The following is an 18,398-nucleotide window of genomic DNA, read 5'->3' as shown; positions in this document are numbered from 1 at the left end:
CAGAAGAGCAGGCGACTCGATCTCAGGGTCATGAGTTCAAGTCCCACAGTGGGCGTAGAGATGACTTGAATGAATGAATGAATGAATGAAAAGAAAAAATAAGATATGGCTGCTCTGTGAAGAGCAATAGGCTATCCAAATAGGATTGCTGAGGTCTAAACAAACAGGATCTATCGAAAATCCAAGACTGCTGTCTTTCTACGTAACGTTAAAAGGATGATTTAATCTGTTTTCCTGAGACATTAAGGGAGGACTTGAAGAGGGATGGGGGAACCCAGTTACTGGAGCTGCTCCCCTCCTAAGTCTGATCGTAACCGCCCCTCCCTCCCCCAAGAAACCCCCAACACCGCTGCCCTACTGTCTTGCCATATCCCTCTGTTGAGGAGGAGCAAGAAGCAAGGACAGCGAAATCTCCACTGAGAATTCCGGAGGAGATGCACCTCCTTTGCTGTGCTCTACCTGCTCAGATGTGGAGGCAAAGAGGGGGAAGCATGACGTCACTCTGCCAACCTGTTCCTCCCCCCCGCCCCCACCCTGCCCCAAGACCTGGCTAAAAAACAGGGCCATTGTAACACAAGGAAACTCAGCGTGGTTTCAAGTGAATCAGAACCCCTGGGCAACCATGATCCTGACACCAATGACAATATGGGTTTTTTTTTTTTCCCACACCATCAAGCAATTCTCTGACACCAGCTGGGGGTCTTACAATTCAACTCAATTCTGACACTACTGACCTGGAGATTATGTCAGACCCCACAGGTTAAGAGCTCGGTCCCACAAGACTGCGGCCCACACACACACTTCCCATCGCAATCCCAAGGCCAAGTTGCCACCTGGGCTTCTGACCCACCAGCCACAGGTTCTCCCAACCCCCTGCTTGGTTTCGATTAATACTCTAGAGTGGCTCACAGAACTCGGAGAAACTTTCTACATCCTAGATGACTGGTTTATTAGAAGAGGCTGTAACTCAGGAACAGCCAAATGAGAGAAACGCAAAGAGCGAGGTGTGGAGAGAGTGCATGCAACTTGCACACTCCCTGTGAGTGCCACTGTCCTGGCATCTCCAAGTGCTCACCGACCAGGAAGCTCTCCAAACCCCGTCCTGGGGGTTTTTAATGGAGGCTTTATTACCTCAACTTGATCAATTAAATCCTTGGCCCCTAGTGACTGAACTCAAACTTCAGTGCCTCTTTCCACCCACCCCCCACCCCAGAGGTCAGGGGGTAGGACTGAAGGTTTCCTACCCTCTAATCACGTGGTTGGTTCCCTGGCAACCAATCTCCTTTCTTAGGGGACCAAGGAGCTTTCCAAAAGCCACTGCATTAACATAACAAAAGAACACCTTTTTGGCTCTCTTCACAGGAAATTCCAAGGGTTTTAGGAGCTCCGTGTCAGGAAAGGGGACAAAGATCAAATATATATTTATTATAAATCACAATATCGCAGCAACTAATCAGGGATTTATTCAGTTCGAGGATGTTCATCAGCGCTTATTGTGTAAAGCAACACGTGTCTTGGCAAGGAACAGAAATGTGATAAGACCTGAATCTTGACCTCAAGGGGGATAGAGGGTGGTAGCCAGTAGGACTGGAAAGGAAAAGAGTGAACAATGCCCAAGGGAAAGGCCCAGGTGGAGCTCCACGGAGCTCCCAGAAAAAAAACGAAAGCTAACTTATGCTGCAAAGGAAGAACCAGCTTCTGGCTGGAAGGTTACAGGACCTTTTCTTTTTTTCTTTTTTAAGTAATCTCTACACCCAGTGAGGGGTTCGAACTCACAACTGGGAGATAAAGAATCGCATGCCCTACAGACTGAGCCAGCCGAGTGCCCCAAGACTTTAAAACTTGTACAGATGGTGATAAGACTTTCTAGGAGGAAGGATCAGCTGGACAAAGGCAATAACTCTGGAAATCAAGCCTTACTAAGACAGATAGGATGGAAATCAGAGCTCACATTGCAAAAAGAGAATTTTAGTAAATTTTAGTTTGGAGGTGTGCAGTTATCCCACTCTGGCATAAAACTTTGTTTCCAGAAAAAATATTTGCTGAGGATACTATCAAGTCCAAAAAAAATCATGCAACAAAATCCCTCTGTATGAACTGAAAACGTATGCCATGCAAAAACTTGCACATGGATGTTCACAGTAGTATTATTCATAACAGCTATGAAGTAGAAATAACCCAAGTGTCCATCAACTGATGAATGGATAAAAAAATGTAGTGTACCACACAACAGAGTATTATTTTGTCATAAAAAGTAATGAAGTACTGATACATGCTACAATGTAAATGGACCTTGCAAACATGCTAAGTGAAAGAAGCCAGACGCAAAAGATTATATATTTTATGATTCCACTTATATATCCAGAATAGGCAAATCCATAGAGACAGAAAGTAGATTCATAGTTTCCAGGGATTGGAAAGAGGGAAAAATGGAGAGTGATGGTTTCTGTTTTGGGGTGATGAAAATATTTTGGAATTTTTAGTATGTTCACTATACTAAATATACTAAAAATATACTAAAAACAGAAATTTCATGGTATGTGAATTATGAATCAATTTTTAAAATTCCTCTAGGTGATGATGCTTTAATGACTTTAGGTAAGTTAATTCCATGAGGCTTTATAATAATGGAACCCACACTTTAGAGGGTTAGTTGTAGGATTTTTTTTTTAAGTAATCTCTAAACCCAACTGTTAGGAGTGAGTTGGACAGTTAGGGAATCAGGGCCAAGGCCCCCAACAAGAAAATATGGAGTCAGGACAGCTAAAATAAAACAGCACTAACATCCTGTTCTGCAGCTTAGACAGGACTGCACTGACATTCTGCTTTGCAGCCTTTGCAGAAATGACTTCTGCAGAACGTCCTAAAATAAGACAATTAAGCACAAAGCATTTGTCAATATCATGGGCAGTTAAGACATAAGCCCCCAGATGTCAGCCAAAAACGAGATCATCAGTATGTTAACATTAACCTAATAGGTAGACAGGTGACCAAAGCCCTGATTGGCATGACTCAACACACCCTGACTGCTTAAGATAGTTCTGCAAAAGAGCTCATAAAAAGCCCTACACTTAGAAACTCCAAGGGTAACCCTCTCGGGCCCCCCTCCCTCTCTGGGAACTTTATACTATCCCTCAATGAACTCTGCTTTGCTGCCCACCACTCTTCATCTGGTCTACCCCTTCATTCTTCGAAGCGACATGACCAAGCACTGCAGGCACTAAAGGCAGAGAATTCCTGCAACACCATGTGGGGCTTGAACTTACAACCCCGGGATCAAGAGTCGCATGCTCTACAGAATGAGTTTTAGGATTGAATGAGATGCATATGAAGCATCTCAGCCAGAATCCTTGCATAAAGTAGGTGCCTAAGAAATGTTAGCTGTAGTAGTAGAAGTAGTAGTAGTACTAGCAGTGATTGCTGTTGGTTAGTGATGGCTACTTATGATGATTAGTTTTATGTGTCCACCTGAATGGGCTGAGGAATGCTCAGTTGGCTGGTAAATATTATTTCTGGGTATATCTGTGAAGGTGTCTCTGAAAGAGATTAGCATTTGAATCAGTAGACTGCCTAAAGAAGATGGCCCTCCCCAATGTTGGGTTGTATCATCCAAGAGTTGAGGGCCTCCATAGAACAAAAAGGGGGAAGAAAGGCAAATTTGTGCTCTCTGCTTGAGTTGAGACATCCATCTTCTCCTACCTATGGGCATCAGCACTCTTGGTTCTTGGGCCTTCTGATTCAGACCAGGACTTACACTACCAGCCCCCAAATTCGCAGGCCTTCAGTACTCATACTGAGTTACACCACCAGTTTTCCTGGTCCTCCAGCCTGCAGGCGGCAGATCATGGGACTTTATGGCCTCCATAACCATATGACCCAATTCCTATAATAAATCTCCTCTTACATGTATATATCTATCTATATCTTATTGGTTCTGTTTCTCTGGAGAACTCTAATATAGCATATGTTATAAATGCAAAAATAAAAGAGAAATGATGGGCTGGAGGTCTCAAGTTCATGACTGGGTTTATAAACAGGACAAACAGCTGAGATCAAAGAGGAGATTGTGTGTCAGCCAAAATTAATTCCAGGATGGGGTGGGCCTCCCTGACTCTCAATATTTTCCTTTCCCTTTTTATGAGTTGCTAAGTCTAGCAGCATGATTGTGCTCCATTTGTTCCTTTAACTCTATAAGGCACACCACGGATTGTCCATGTCTCTCTGGTAAATTCCCATCATTCTAGCCAGGCAGAGACTTGGAATGTGCAAGTATTCCTGCCCCTCACTTTCAAACACCTCAGAAAGTCCTCCCTCAGCAATGAATCCCATTCATTCCCACTACTACTCCCCTGTTCCTCTTCCCACACATCCCAGCCCTCCTTACCTGTCTACCTCTCTCACTTTCTCTTAAGCATATACATGCAATCACATTTAAATCACGGTAAATTCAAAAGGGAGTCTTTGGGTGGCAAGACCAAGTACGTGAAGGCCAGCTTCAGAACACACGGTGCTTCATAAATTGGTGAGTGAGGGAAAGGAAGTTCAGGGGGGGAAGTAGAAGGATAAATTTGGTGAAGACTTATTTGGACGTAGACAATAAATTCAGGTTATTAGCTAAAGAACATTCTACTTTAATGCATCCATATCAACGTTTAAATTAAGGTCTCTAGTTTTGTTTTGATTTCAGGCATCAGGCTGTCATTTCTTGTTAGCCAGAATAACAGCAAACAGGTTTTGTTTTTTTTTTTTTTGCAAACAGATTTAAAAAGACACTTTTAATGGCTCCAGGCACCTTCAGTACGTTTACTAAAAAGCCTTGTAAAATTAAAAACTGGCTGCACCCAACTAGAAATACTAAGACCTTGCAGTGTAAAAAAGTGAGCCATTGAATTGTTAACTCTAGAGGGGACCAGCCAGTGACAAACCCCCTTATGAATACAGTTCACCCCAATTGCAGGATGCCTTTTTTCTCTCTGCACTCAACAGTTTTTTTAAAACAGAAATTTAGGGGCGCCTGGGTGGCTCAGGCAGTAAGTGTCCAACTGTGGGTCTCAGCTCAGGTTTTGATCTCAGGGTCATGAGTTCAAGCCCTGCCCTGGGAGTGGAGCCTACTTAAGACTAGAAGGAAAGAGAGAAGGAAAGAAAGAAAGAACCTGTGCTCAAGGCTACAGCTGGCCAGGCCTAGGAAGAAAGAAATGGGGCCTGCAGCATTGTACTTTATGACAGATTTCTCTCTTCATTAAAAATAACAATGAATTCATTAAAATGCTTATGACATTTCTAAACCAGATAAATGAATATATTTACTATTTTAATATCTGTTCCTGTCTCAGTGTTTTGGTTTAATATGTATGGTAATTGTATTCATTTTTTAGCTGGTAAGACATTCCAAAAATAGAAACAATGTTTTTCTATTTTTAGCTCAGTCTATAAAGTTTAAGCAAATAATCGTCTTTCCAAAAACTGTACACACATGTTTCAAAATCATGGAAAAACCCAGCGGCAATGAGCTCACAAAAGAAAACACTGAAAATTTAGTCATACGATTTTTTACATCCTCATCCTGTATTATAACTAAACATAGATGCTCAGCTTTAAGCTCAGACATTTTTATTATAATTTATAATGGAAACATTAAAAACACCACTTTGCATAGCAGTAACTTTACCAAAAAAATAACTTATTTTCTAAACTGAAAGTTATGTTTCTCCTAAAAAATGAAACTGAAAAATATTAATCCTTATCTCCCAATCAAATATATTAGTGAATAAAAATTGGACCCAAACTCCTTCTTCCCTTTTTCATAGTAGATTATAATTTCCTTAAAAAAAAAAGTGGCTTATTTTCCCTTTGATTAGGGTGATTTCCCGCTTCTAAAACAATTTCTATTTGTTCACTATCATCTAGTTCTTTAAAATCATCGAGTTTCAATCCAGCAATCGTGCTCCTTGGAATTTACCCAAAGCAGCTGAAACCTTATGTCCCCACAAAAACCTGCACACAGATGTTTGTAGCAGCTTTAATTACCAAAGCCTGGAAGTAACCAAGATGTCCTTCAGTAGGTGAATGGATAAATAAACTGCAGTACATCCAGATAATAGAATATTATTCAGCTCTAGAAAGAAATGAGCTATTTTTTTAAAGATTTTATTTATTTATTTGTCAGAGAGAGAGAGAGAGAGAGCACAAGCAGGGAGAGTGGCAGGAAGAGGGAGGAGCATGCTCCCCGCGGAGCAAGGAGCCTGATGTGGGACTTGATCCCAGGAACCGAGGATCATGACCTGAGCTGAAGGCAGTCGCTTAATTGACTGAGCCACCCAGGCATCCCAAGAAATGAGCTATTAAGCCATGGACATACATGGAGGAACCGTAAATGTGTATTACTAAAGAAAGAAGCCAATCTGGAAAGGCTACATACTCTATGATTCCAACTCTATGACATTCTGGAAAACGTGAAACTATGGAGATAGTCAAAGATCAGTGGTTGCGAAGGGGTTGGAGATGGGAAGAGAGGGTGAACAGGGAGAGCACAAAGGATTTTTAGGTCAGTGAAAATTACCTCATATGATGTTAAAATGATGGATACATGTCATTATACATTTGACCAAACCCAAAGAATGTCCAACACCAAGAGTGAGTCCTAATGTAAACTATGGACTTTGGGTGATCGTGTTGTATCGATGTAGATTCACCAATTGTAATAAATATATCAACTCAGATGGGGGGATGCTGATAATGGGAGAGGCTAGTTATTCGTGGAGGCTGGGTGTAAAGGAAATCTCTATACTTTCTTCTCACGTTTTGCCGTGAACCTAAAACTGTTCTTAAAAAAAACATAGCATTTTAAACACAATGGAAACTCTCTTATGAATGCTCTCGCTCTTTTCAAAGCCTAAATTTGTATGTGTCAGTATTTTTGGATCACAATATTTTTGGAACGGCGCAGCAAGCACCTAAAAAGCAGAACTGTGATTCTTCCATGTTGGTTACCCATGCCTGGTACAGAGCCACGTACCTCTGCACAGTCACACAAACAATTCACATGTTTCCTCGCTATAGCTTGAGATTCCTCCAAAATGTCCACCAAGCCATGTATACTTGCAGTTCACCAAGAGGAGAGTGCCTGGTTATGCTCAGTGCGATTTTCAAGTGCACAGAGCAAGTGAACTTTCCAGAAACTAAGACACTAGTGCCACCACATTCCTGGGTAAGTACCCCTCCAGAAACTTTAAGATAGAAGGTCCCTCTGGGTTCACAGCTTAGCAAAGTAATGCATAGATTATAAAACAAACCATCATCTGCCTCCTGAGTCTCTGTACGTAGCTAGAGGATGTACATAACTGAAAACCATTTCTGCTGGCTCTGACAGGAGATATAAGGGATGAGAAGGTATAAGAAGGAAACGGCTTCTCAGTTCCCTTTGTATTCGAATCTCCTTTGATTTCTCAAATGCTTACAACTAGCGAGGTCTGAGACACTGCCCTCCTCACCCAGAATTTTTCAGACATGACAGAGGTTATGCTCTGGATGAAGTGAAGATAAATCAGCTTTCAGAGATCAGAAGTCATCTAAAGTGGTCTGATTGATTTCCACACAGCACTCTGGAGTCTTCCACTCTGTGAAGGCAGACTGGGAGGGGCTCAGAGAGGGGCATTCAGGTGTGCCGGCTTCTCCCTGCACAAGACTGGCTGATGTGATCTCAGACAGCTCATGCTACATCTCCCATTTCCACCTTGTACATTTCAGAGGTTAGACTCAAGATCTCCAAGGTCCCTTCCAAGCTTCCTTCAGGAATGCTATGAAATATAGGCTCAATTAAATGCCCATGATGGGTTCATGCCTGGCAGCCGTCTTAGCTCAGGGTCCAGGCAGAACTAAACTCACCTACTCATCCACCTCCAGGTCCTAATGTCACGAGGATGCCAAAGTCCTTGGAACTTTTCAAGAAACCTAGAGTTGGCTCCTTACCTCAGGGGAGAAGTTTGTAAGAATGAATGCCTACAACTCAATGGTAGGGGTCACCTGCCCCCTGTCGGAGGTACCTCTTCTCCATGATCAAGGGTCAGGAAGGAAGGAAATAATGTCTACTAAACATTTATTGCATGCCAGGTATTTTCATACATTATCTCATTAATCCTTACAACAACCCCAAAGTCTTGTGGGCCCAAATCCTGCCCTGCAAAGCTGCGGGGTCAGGACCTCTGTCTCAGTGTGTCCCAAAGGTGGCACTCCTGCTCCAGTGGGTCTGCAGGGAAGAGAATCAAGCCCAAGAGGGTTTTTTTTACAAATCTTACGATCTGATGGGGGTTTTGTCTTGTAGTTTGGTTTTTTTTTTTTTTTTTTTTAATGGAAACATTTATCCTCTGCCTGTCTCACCACTGTGTTTTGGAATCACATAATTTGTTTGGTTTCACAGGTTCACAGCTTAGAGAGGAATTTGTCTCAATGTGTCTCAGGATGAATCATAGCTCCAGTCTCACCCACATCTGATTTAGATGATATTTAGATGAGACTTTGGACTTCAGACTTTTGAGTTGATGTTGGAACAAGTGAAGACTTTGGGGGTTTGGGAATGGAATGAATGTGTTTTGCACATGAGAAAGACATGAATTTGGGGGGCCAGGGACAAAAGGCTATAGACTTCCATGTTCGTATCTTCCCAAAATTCATGTTGAAACTGAATCTTCCATGTGATGGTATTTGGAGGGGGTGCCCTTGGGAAGGGATTAGGTCATAAGGGTGGAGCCCTCCTGAATGGGATTAGTATCCTTACAAAAGAGACCCCACAGAGCTCCTTGCCCCTTCCACCATGTCCCGACACAGCAAGAAGACAAGACGGCCTTCTGTGAACCAGGAAGTGGTCCTCATCAGACACTGAATCTGCCAGCACCTTGATCTTGAACTTCTCAGCCTCCAGAACTGTGAGAAATAAATTTCTGTTGTTTATAAGCCACTCAGTCTGTGGTGTTTTTGTGACAGTAACCTGAAGGAACTAAGGTAAGTAAAAATAATGGTAATAGAACATAATGTGTATTGAGGGCATACTGTCTACAAGACACCGCTAAAACCAGTGAACCTTTAGAAGGTGCTCATTACAGGCCGGACATTGCTCTGAGCATTTCCAATATGCAGGTAGGGACCAGGGTTACCCTATTTTGGATCGGGAAACTACAGGGGCAGAATCAGGATTCAGGTCCAAGCATTCTGTCAACTTAACCACTTTACAACACAGCCCCTAATTATCTCAAAACTCTGCTGCAAGGTATTATTTATTCTATCTGGCAGATGAAGACGCCGAGGATCAGAAAGGTAAACTACCCGACCCCAGGTCAGGACTGGGTAGAGCTGAGGCTCTCTCCACGATGGCAGGAAAGCAAATGGTCCCGAGTGCTATCAATATGAACACAGGGCTTCGTGCTCTAAGATTTCAGGGATCTCTTCTGGTCAAGAGAGGTTCTGAAGACACCCACCAGCTTCCACCCAACAGTTGGCTTTGTCAGAGAAGAAGTTCTACCTGTTTTGTGGGGCTGGAGGCTGAGCCAATAGCAGCTAGGCTGCATGGAGATGGGCTTGACATGGGAGCAGATTCTAATGAATAATCAAATGAAGGTGAGAGGAAGAAAAGAGAAGGGAAGCATGTTCTCTTTGGGTCCGAGGAAGCAGGCCTGCTCAAGGCTACAGCTGGCCAGGCCTAGGAAGAAAGAAATGGGGCCTGCAGCAGGCTCTCCACTGAGGCCACATTGGGGGCTGGCCAGCCCACTCAACCTGAACCCAATTTCATCAGGGACAAAGCAGGGGCTAGGCCCCTGGGTGTGGGCGAGGTGGCAGCAGTGATCCTTCCTCCCTGTGAAGAGCTGGCTTAGCTGATGGACTAAAGGACCCTGACCTCCCAGTGCCGAGGAAATTAGCTGGATGGGGTACATGCCTTGCCAAAGCTTAATGACGACCTGATTCTGGAGGGAGATGAGTCAGTGGGTCTCAGACAAGTTTTCCTCACAAGAAGCCCATCACCCGGCTCTTCCTCTCCACCATGACACTGTGGTGCAAGGCCTATAGGCTGGCCAAGTCAAAAATGGTGCACACAGCCTCTCTGGGGCAAGACATGTTGCTATATACTTTCAATTCATAGTTGATATATACTACATAGAGTTGGTGATTTCAAGTATCCAGCTCGGGCCCACTGTGTGCATAGCAGGGAATGTAAACCACTGAAGCATCCGTTAATTCATTGTCACTTAATATCTATTGCACATGAGTGCACACCAGTCCCTAGAGATGCTATAGTAAACAAGTCACCTGTCCCCAGAGGAACGTCTTAGGGTCCAGTGGGTCCAAGCAGCAAGTAAAGAGGAAACTGCATGGCTGGGTGAGAAGTGTTGCAAGAAGGGAAAGAGAAGGTACTATGAAAGCATACATAGAAGGCCTTGAACCCAACACAGGGGTCTATAAACCCACCTGGAGGGGGTGAGGCTTAAGGATGCACACAAAAGCCAAGCAGAAATTAGCCACAAAGTGGCAAGGAGTGAGATTATTCCTAAGCTACAAAAGAGCAGATTCTGATACTGGAATTTTTATTACATACAATATTCTTGTTTTCCAAGTTTTTTTTTTAATTATATAATATTTCAAAACGATCAAATAGAATATTATGATAGACACTCATGTCAAGCTACTACCCAGTTTTAACAGTTTTAAATATTTTGCACATCTGTGTATATATGTATTTTTTTAAAGAAGTAAAATGTTACTTACAGGGTTCTCCCTACATCCCCAGAAGTAACCACCATCCCATGCTGGGTCTATCTTTCCCTCTCTGTTTTTATACATTATCCCGATAAATATTAATCCACAAACAATATACACTCACATTTCAATTTTTTCCTACACGGTATCACAGTGTAAACTATATTTTTGGCAATTGCTTTTTTATACTCAACATGGTGTATTTTAACTGCTGAATAAAGTTCAATTGTAATAAATTGTATGACTATTCCATAATTTAATTATCTATTCCATTTTTGATGGACATATAGAATTTTTCCTTTTTTTTTTAACCATAGCAACAACACCCTCTTACTTGCTTCTTTGTGCTCATGTCCACAATATATGCTTAGACATGGAACTGCTGGATTACAGGTATCCACATCTTCAGCTTTACCGCACATGGCCAATATTCCTCTGCAGAATCGCTATGCCAATTTATACTCCCATCCGCATGCATGTGTTCCTGCCTCTTCACATCCTTGCCAGTCCTGATGTTATCAAGCTCTTAAATTTCAAAAATCTAATGAGTACGATATTATTTTCTTGCTTTAATCTACCCTTGCCTGGTTGCCAGTGAGTTGCCCATCTTTACATAGGTCAAATGGCTGTTCAGGTTTCCTCCTCCATAAATTGCCTGTTCACATTGTCAGCCCATTTTTTACTGGGCTGTCTTTTTTTTTTTAACTGATTTACAAAAATTTATTATATATTTTATTTACTTATTTAAGTAAGCTCTCTGCCCAACATGGGGCTTGAACTCACAACCATGAGATCAAGAGTTGCATGTGCTACCTACTGAGCCAGCCAGATGTCCCTGGTTTATACTTTCTTAATGGTTTCATATCTCCTGCCCTTGGGGAGATGCAATGAGATACCTGAAATGAAGAGTTCATGTTCATTTAGTGTAGGAGATACCTCTACTAAATGGTTAATTACTGTCCTGAAAATGTTAAAGACCCTCAGAGATGCTACAAGCCCTGTGGTGACCACAGGCAGACTAAACCAAAGACCAGCTTATCATTGGACTTAGGGTGATTTGTTAAATATTTTCTTTTTTGTCCAATTTTTTGTTTAATTCATTTGATTTATTTCAGCTTAGAATTTGACTTTTTATCATTGCTTAGAACAATCCTGAAAAATAAATCTATAAGGACATAACCACAACTATTAACAACTTCATAACCAAATCCATAGATGATTAGACTAGAAAGTTATCATCTAGCTAAACCCCTTTATTTACAAGTGATGAACCTGAAGTCTGAGAGGTTAAGTTATTCTTTTATTTAGTCATTCAATAGATATTTATTGAGCTTCTACTCTAACAGATATCATTTAGGTGCTTACTATGTACCAGACATTAAGCTAAGAATTTCATATAAATTTAAGCATTAGACATTTAAACATTAGACACTAAAACAAAAATTAGACACAACAGCTTCAAGAGGTAAAATTTGAGAAGTTAAACAGCTTGCCCAAGGTTTATAAGTAGAGGAAAGCAGGATTAAGATGCAAAGATTCAAAAAACAATTTTTTTCAAAAAAAAAAAAGAAGACTAAGATTCTGACCCCAGCAAGAGGATACACCAGTGATACTTGGCCTGAGTTCAAAACACAGCAATATGAACCTTACAGAAGAACAAGGTCCTAACATTCACACAATATGATGTCCTCCTTCACAGATGAGATCCTGTTCTTCCACTGAACAGGGCAATGGATGGGCATAAGAAGCTTATGCCCACACCTAATAGAAACTCATCCTGGACCTGTGTGGTCCGTGATCCAAGATAAAGAGTACTGATACAGAGAACCCACCAAAGGGTCAGCTCCAGGGGCAGAGTAAGTACTTGACTATCATGGTGAACAATAGTCATGGTCCGTGTCCCTCATGGAGTTCACGGTCTAGAGGAGGAGACAGACATTAAGCGAGTAAAGAAACCAGTAGAATACATAATTACAGAGTATACTAAGTGCTATGAAAGAACAAGGTAATGTGAGAGAGAAAGCCTTGTGTGCAAGAGACTTGCTTTAGAATGTGTAGTCATAAAGGCCCCAACGAATGCTAAAACTGAGATCTGAAGGAGGCAGATGTCACAAGTCAGGAGTAAAGCATGTGCAAAGGCTCTGTGAATGGAAGGGAAAAAATATCTCTGTGAATGCAACAGAGATACTGAGGGAGAAAGTGGCTCACGATAAAGCTGGAGATGGAAGCAAGGGACAGATTACCCAGGGCCCTGAGGCTGTGCTAAGAGTTGCACTTGATCCTCAGTGTAATTTGGGCAATATTGGTGGGTTTAAGGAAAGGAATCACATGGCTCAATCCTCTACTCTGGTCACTCTGAAGACCACATGGAGGAGAAAGGAATCCTGGGGGGGGCAGGATGGGAACAAGAGACCAGTTCTCCAGTTGAGGAGGCTATTGTGATGGTGGCTTGGCTTAGGCTGAGGCTTGAGTGAAAATTAGGTAGAAGCTGATGGATTAAAGATATATTTTGGAAACAGAACCAACAGGGCTTGCGATAGAATGGAAGATATGATGGAGGATATGGTATAAGTGAGACAGAAGAATCAAGAATGACCTCTAGGTTTTAAAAAAATATATGAATAAAGAACTGTCTAGAATTATTTCTCAAATGTTTCATGGTTTGTCTTGAATTCTGAATTTTGAAACTTAGCAAACCCTCTCCAGTGGGAAGTGTGAGGGGGAGAGAAGGTCACACGGTCATGACTCTTCTCTAAGGATCAGTAAGGCAGCCTGGGACTGAGACTTTCTATCTTTTCTGGAGGTCCCTTAGAGCATCCTTTGACTGGAAAGGAATCTGGAATCCTTGACCTCTGGCTGCCTCAGATGGTTCTGAAAAAGGTATATCCAGCTGGCTTTTTATGGAATAAGACATTCAGAGTCAAGACTGCCACCCACTTGCAGTAGCGCCAGCAAACCACTAACATGTATGATAAACACCAACTCTCGATCTAGAAAACTCACGGAATCCTGGAATTCAGCCACTGCAGAGCAACTCCTAGATTGACATGAGACATCTGTGGCTCCATCAGAGCTTTGTACGGAAACCAAGGCAGGGACATAAGCTGCTTGAAGCTGTAAGCTTTCAGTTCTGCCAATGCTTACAGCTTGAAACTGTAAGATGTTAGTTCTAAGCTGCAAAATGAGAGTTCATGAATATTATTTAACCATTCAGACATTTCTTTAGAAGTGGGGGCAGAGGGAGAGGGAGAATCTTTTTATTTTTTAAAGATTTTATTTTTATTATTTATTTGAGAGAGAGAGAATGAGAGAGAGAGAGCACGAGAGGGAAGAGGGTCAGAGGGAGAAGCAGACTCCCTGCTGAGCAGGGAGCCCGATGTGGGACTCGATCCCGGGACTCCAGGATCATGACCTGAGCCGAAGGCAGTCGCTTAACCAACTGAGCCACCCAGGCGCCCCGAAAGGGAGAATCTTAAGCAGACTCCACACTCAGCGCGGAGCCCGGTGCAGGGCTCCATCTCACGACCCTGAGCTCATGACCCGAGCCAAAATCAAGAGTCAGACGCTTAACCGACTGAGCCACCCAGGCACCCTAACCATTCAGACCTTGTAAGATAATCAGTGTTAGTCCACGCTGCAAATGTGTTTCCTATTTTTTCAGCATATTCCACTTAACCCTCAATCTTCTCTGAATTATCACCTTTTGCTTCCAGGACCTCCTCAAGGCTTTCATTTGGTTCCTGCTAGACTGGGGAGAAGACGTGGGAAGCTCTTGACCTGACCCTGGCCTCTGTTCCTTTATCCTTTGCTATTTCCTGTCTCCTGTTTTCTCTGTGGGAGCATTTCTTGTTCACATATTTCAGAAAGTGGGAGCCTTAGCGTAGAAGGAGTGTGGAACCGGAGGACGGCAGAGGGAGGATAAGAAGGAACACAACCCACTTACACGTAAATAGAATGTTAACCATCACAGAGATCATTGCTGTCATCACAGACTTAACAGGCCTAGAGTGTGATTTTTCAGGCATTTTGAAACGATCAAAAACCATGAAACAATCAAAAACCACTTAGCTCAAGGGCAGAGCAACATAAAAAGAAACAGCAGCTGCCTCCATAGCATCTCCTAATTTATAACGTACTTTTACAGACATGATTTCACTTCCTACTAACCTTTAGTAAAATCAAGTCCTCCACTGGTGACTAAAGCAGCTCCCCAAAGTTACCCCAAAGCAACTGCAAGATGCCAAACAGACCTCACCCTGACATCTCTTTTACGGGCTCTGGTCCGTTGGCAGGAGAAATGCAGCATGCCGTGGTGAGTAGAGTCACAAGGATCTGTCTGGGCTCCGCAATTCTGCCCTGGGCAATGTGAGTATGAATGATGCTGGCGGCGGCCACAGGAAACAGGAGCGTTGTAACAACAGCAGACATTCGCCAAACTTACTCCAATCTAGTCCAGCATCTTGATGCACAGCAGTAAAGCGCCACTTCTGTTTCGAAGTTGAAGGCAGTTTTACTGAGAGTCCTTTCAGTTCCAAGATAAATATACTTGCTCTCCAATTCATTCCAGGACTCTTTTTTTTTTTTTTTTAAAGATTTTATTTATCTGACACAGAGAGAGATGGAGCATAAGCAGGGGGAGCGATGGGCAGAAGAGGGAGAAGCAGGCTCCCTGCCGAGCAGCGAGCCCTACTCCGGGCTTGATCCAAGGGTCCTGGGATCATGACCCGAGTCAAAGGCAGATGCTTAACCAACTGAGCCACCCAGGTGTCCCCATTCCAGGACTCTTTAACCCATGGCCAAGTGTGTGTCTACATTTGAGTTCATATGCAGAAGAAAAAAAACCTATTTGCAAAAGGCCCACCTCAAATACAGGCATTCACAGGTATTATCAGAACTCTTACTCCTAACCTGAGACCGCTAGCCAGTAAGTGACCGAGCCAGGATCTGGATCCAGTGTATCATGTGATTAACTGCTACACGGAGCCTGTGAACTCAGTTACCATTAGGGGTCAGGCAGACAATGCAAATGTGTGAAATGCTGGCTGGAAGGCACTAGAGAGCAGGAAGACTGGTGAAGTAGAATCTGCATGCCAAACTGCGGGCGCTCAATGAACTGCTTTTCTTCTTCAAAAAAAAATCTGTAGCAACCTGTCAGCAACCTTGCTCCATTATACCATTAGTGGAAACTATTGCTAATTGCCATCTTTCAAAGCATTTTGACACATTCATCTTTTATTTATTTATTTTTTAAGATTTTATTTATTTATTTAAGCAAGAGGGAAAGAGAGCACAAGCAGGGGGACAGGGAGAAGCAGACTCCCCGCCAAGCAGGGAGCCCGATGCGGGGCTGGATCCCAGGACCCTGGGATCATGACCTAAGCTGAAGGCAGACGCTTAACGACTGAGCCACCCAGGTGCCCAGACACATTCATCTTTTAAATAGTCTTAAAATGGTACTCTGAATCTGGGCAGAAATAAGGTAAAAGATGTAGTTTAAGTGGCCTAAAGAAGGAATAAACAAAGACTAGTGGGGTGTAGAGGTGTGAAAGCAAATCCAATCCAGGAAAGCCTTCTGGAGGAAGTGGCATTTGAACTGAGAGAGATGGAATGCTTCTTGTAGATTATGGAAGAGAAGAACCTGTCTAGGTAAAAGAAATAGGAATGAGCAAAAAAGGGGAAAGCTCGGCTATTTCAGGAGAATAAACAGGGTTTCTGGCTGGCTCAGTCAGTGGAGCATGTGACTCTTGATCTTGGGATTGTAGGTTCAAACTCCATGTTGGGTGTAGAGATTACTTAAAAATAAAATCTTTAAAAAAATAAATTAAATTAAATTATAAAAAAAAGAAGAAGAAACAGTCTCATTTTGTTGGAGAATAGGGTACAAAATCGTGGAGTTAGAAAAGTATGAAAAATCATCATGGTCAAGGCCCTTGACTGTCGAGCTAAGGGTTTTGGCATTTATGGGTTGGGCTTGGAAGGTAGACAGGTCAGAGAATGGGTTTTCTAGAAGACAAGTCTGCTACGTTGACCTTACAGACTTTTTTTTCTTTTTTTTTTTTTTTAAGATTTTTGTTTTTTCATGAGAGACAGAGAGAGAGAGAGAGGCAGAGGGAGAAGCAGGCTCCCAAGGAGCAGGGAGCCCGATGCGGGACTCAATCCCAGGACGCTGGGATCATGACCTGAGCCGAAGGCAGACGCTTAACCATCTGAGCCACCCAGGCGCCCCACAGACTTTTTTTTCTTAAGTAAGCTCTATGCCTAACATGGGGCTTGAACTCATGACCCCAAGATCAACAGTCACATGCTCCTCTGACTGGGCCAGCCAGGCACCCCATGATCTTATAGACTCTTTCTTAAGCATACATTTTTCCTAGACAACTTCAATCTGAAAAATATGGCATTATTCTTAGCATATGTTTTTAAAAGTAAACTTGGTCACCATAAATGTATATGAGAAAAGGGGCACAAAACTAGCGGCCATCTGTTTCCACAGCTCTGAGTACAGATCAGCAAAAATAGCATTTTTAAAACCACAGAACTAAAGCTGAAATCACTGCCAGTGTAGGATTCCACAAGTGACTACTTATAATTTTTTTGTCTGGCATCTTCAATAAAACATATCATCTACAGGACGTCATGGAAAACTATCATCTGTTGCATTAGAAATGCAAGAAATAAAAAAGGAGGGAGGGAGGAAGAGAGAGGATATGTAGCTTGTCAGAAATGTAAATCAAATGTCAGAAGTGACCTTTTTAAAAGTAATGACGAAGGAAAAGAAAAATATCAAACAATCTGTTCTGAACTTTTACGAAAAAGCAGTCAAGGGTAAAAAAAAATTAAAATTTGGAGTCAGAGAGGCTATGTTGGGATCTCAACTCTCTCCTTTTAGTCTATATTCTTGTGATGAGCTAAGTTTCCTCATCTTTAAAAGGATAATATTACTTATTCCTTTAATGGTGATAAGATGGTAAGGGACAAAAGCATTGCGTCGTATCATGTATCACATATACTCGTGTCTTTTCTTCCTGTGGAAAGGAAGGGATGTGCCTGCCATCTTGAGCTTGTGGCCATGGATAGTTCATAAACCCATCCGCTGCTTATGTTCTCCCAACACATGAAGGGAGTCTAAATGCTGACCCAGTCAGCAGGAGGCTTCATGAAAGGCTGGGGGGGGGGGCAGCGAGAGGGAGGGGCATCAGCGCAGATAACCTTAGAGACCAGGTAACAATATGTTCCACCATGGCACGAATCAAGTGACTGCTCTGGGGGGGCTTATTACTGTACTCCCCTCTCCTTTAGATTCATATTAAAATCAGTGGACACCCTTGAGCATGCCATACGAGGTCTAGCAGGGAAGATACAGAATGGAGATCCAGGGAAAAGCCATTCAGAGATTTTAAACGTATTAAAGCAAAGCACAATGAGGCTAATCTATTGGAAATTCGATCTTTTGTCCACTAATACTTACTGAGCACCTATCTGGGGCCAGATACTAGGTAGACTGTGGGGATAGGTCTGCTAACAAAATGAACACAAATCCCTGCCCTCAGGAAACTTGCATCCTAGTGGAGAGAGAGAGACAGACAACACACGAAATAAAAATTTTAACATAGTATGTTAGAAGTTAATAGCCATAGTATGTTAGAAGTTAATAG

General features: G+C 42.5%; 1 protein-coding gene across 6 annotated transcripts in view; it reads right to left on the bottom strand.

The window, feature by feature from the left end:
• Window positions 1-18,398, bottom strand: part of TBC1D1 (TBC1 domain family member 1) — a 226,012-nt gene that overhangs the window by 154,846 nt on the left and 52,768 nt on the right. The gene's annotated exons all lie outside the window — the stretch shown is intronic.

This window comes from Callorhinus ursinus, unplaced genomic scaffold (genome assembly GCF_003265705.2).
Source record: "Callorhinus ursinus isolate GAN/ISIS: 27379988/994484 unplaced genomic scaffold, GSC_fseal_2.0 scaffold4, whole genome shotgun sequence".
Taxonomy (NCBI): Eukaryota; Metazoa; Chordata; class Mammalia; order Carnivora; family Otariidae; genus Callorhinus; species Callorhinus ursinus.
This window is presented reverse-complemented; position numbering and strand designations above follow the sequence as displayed.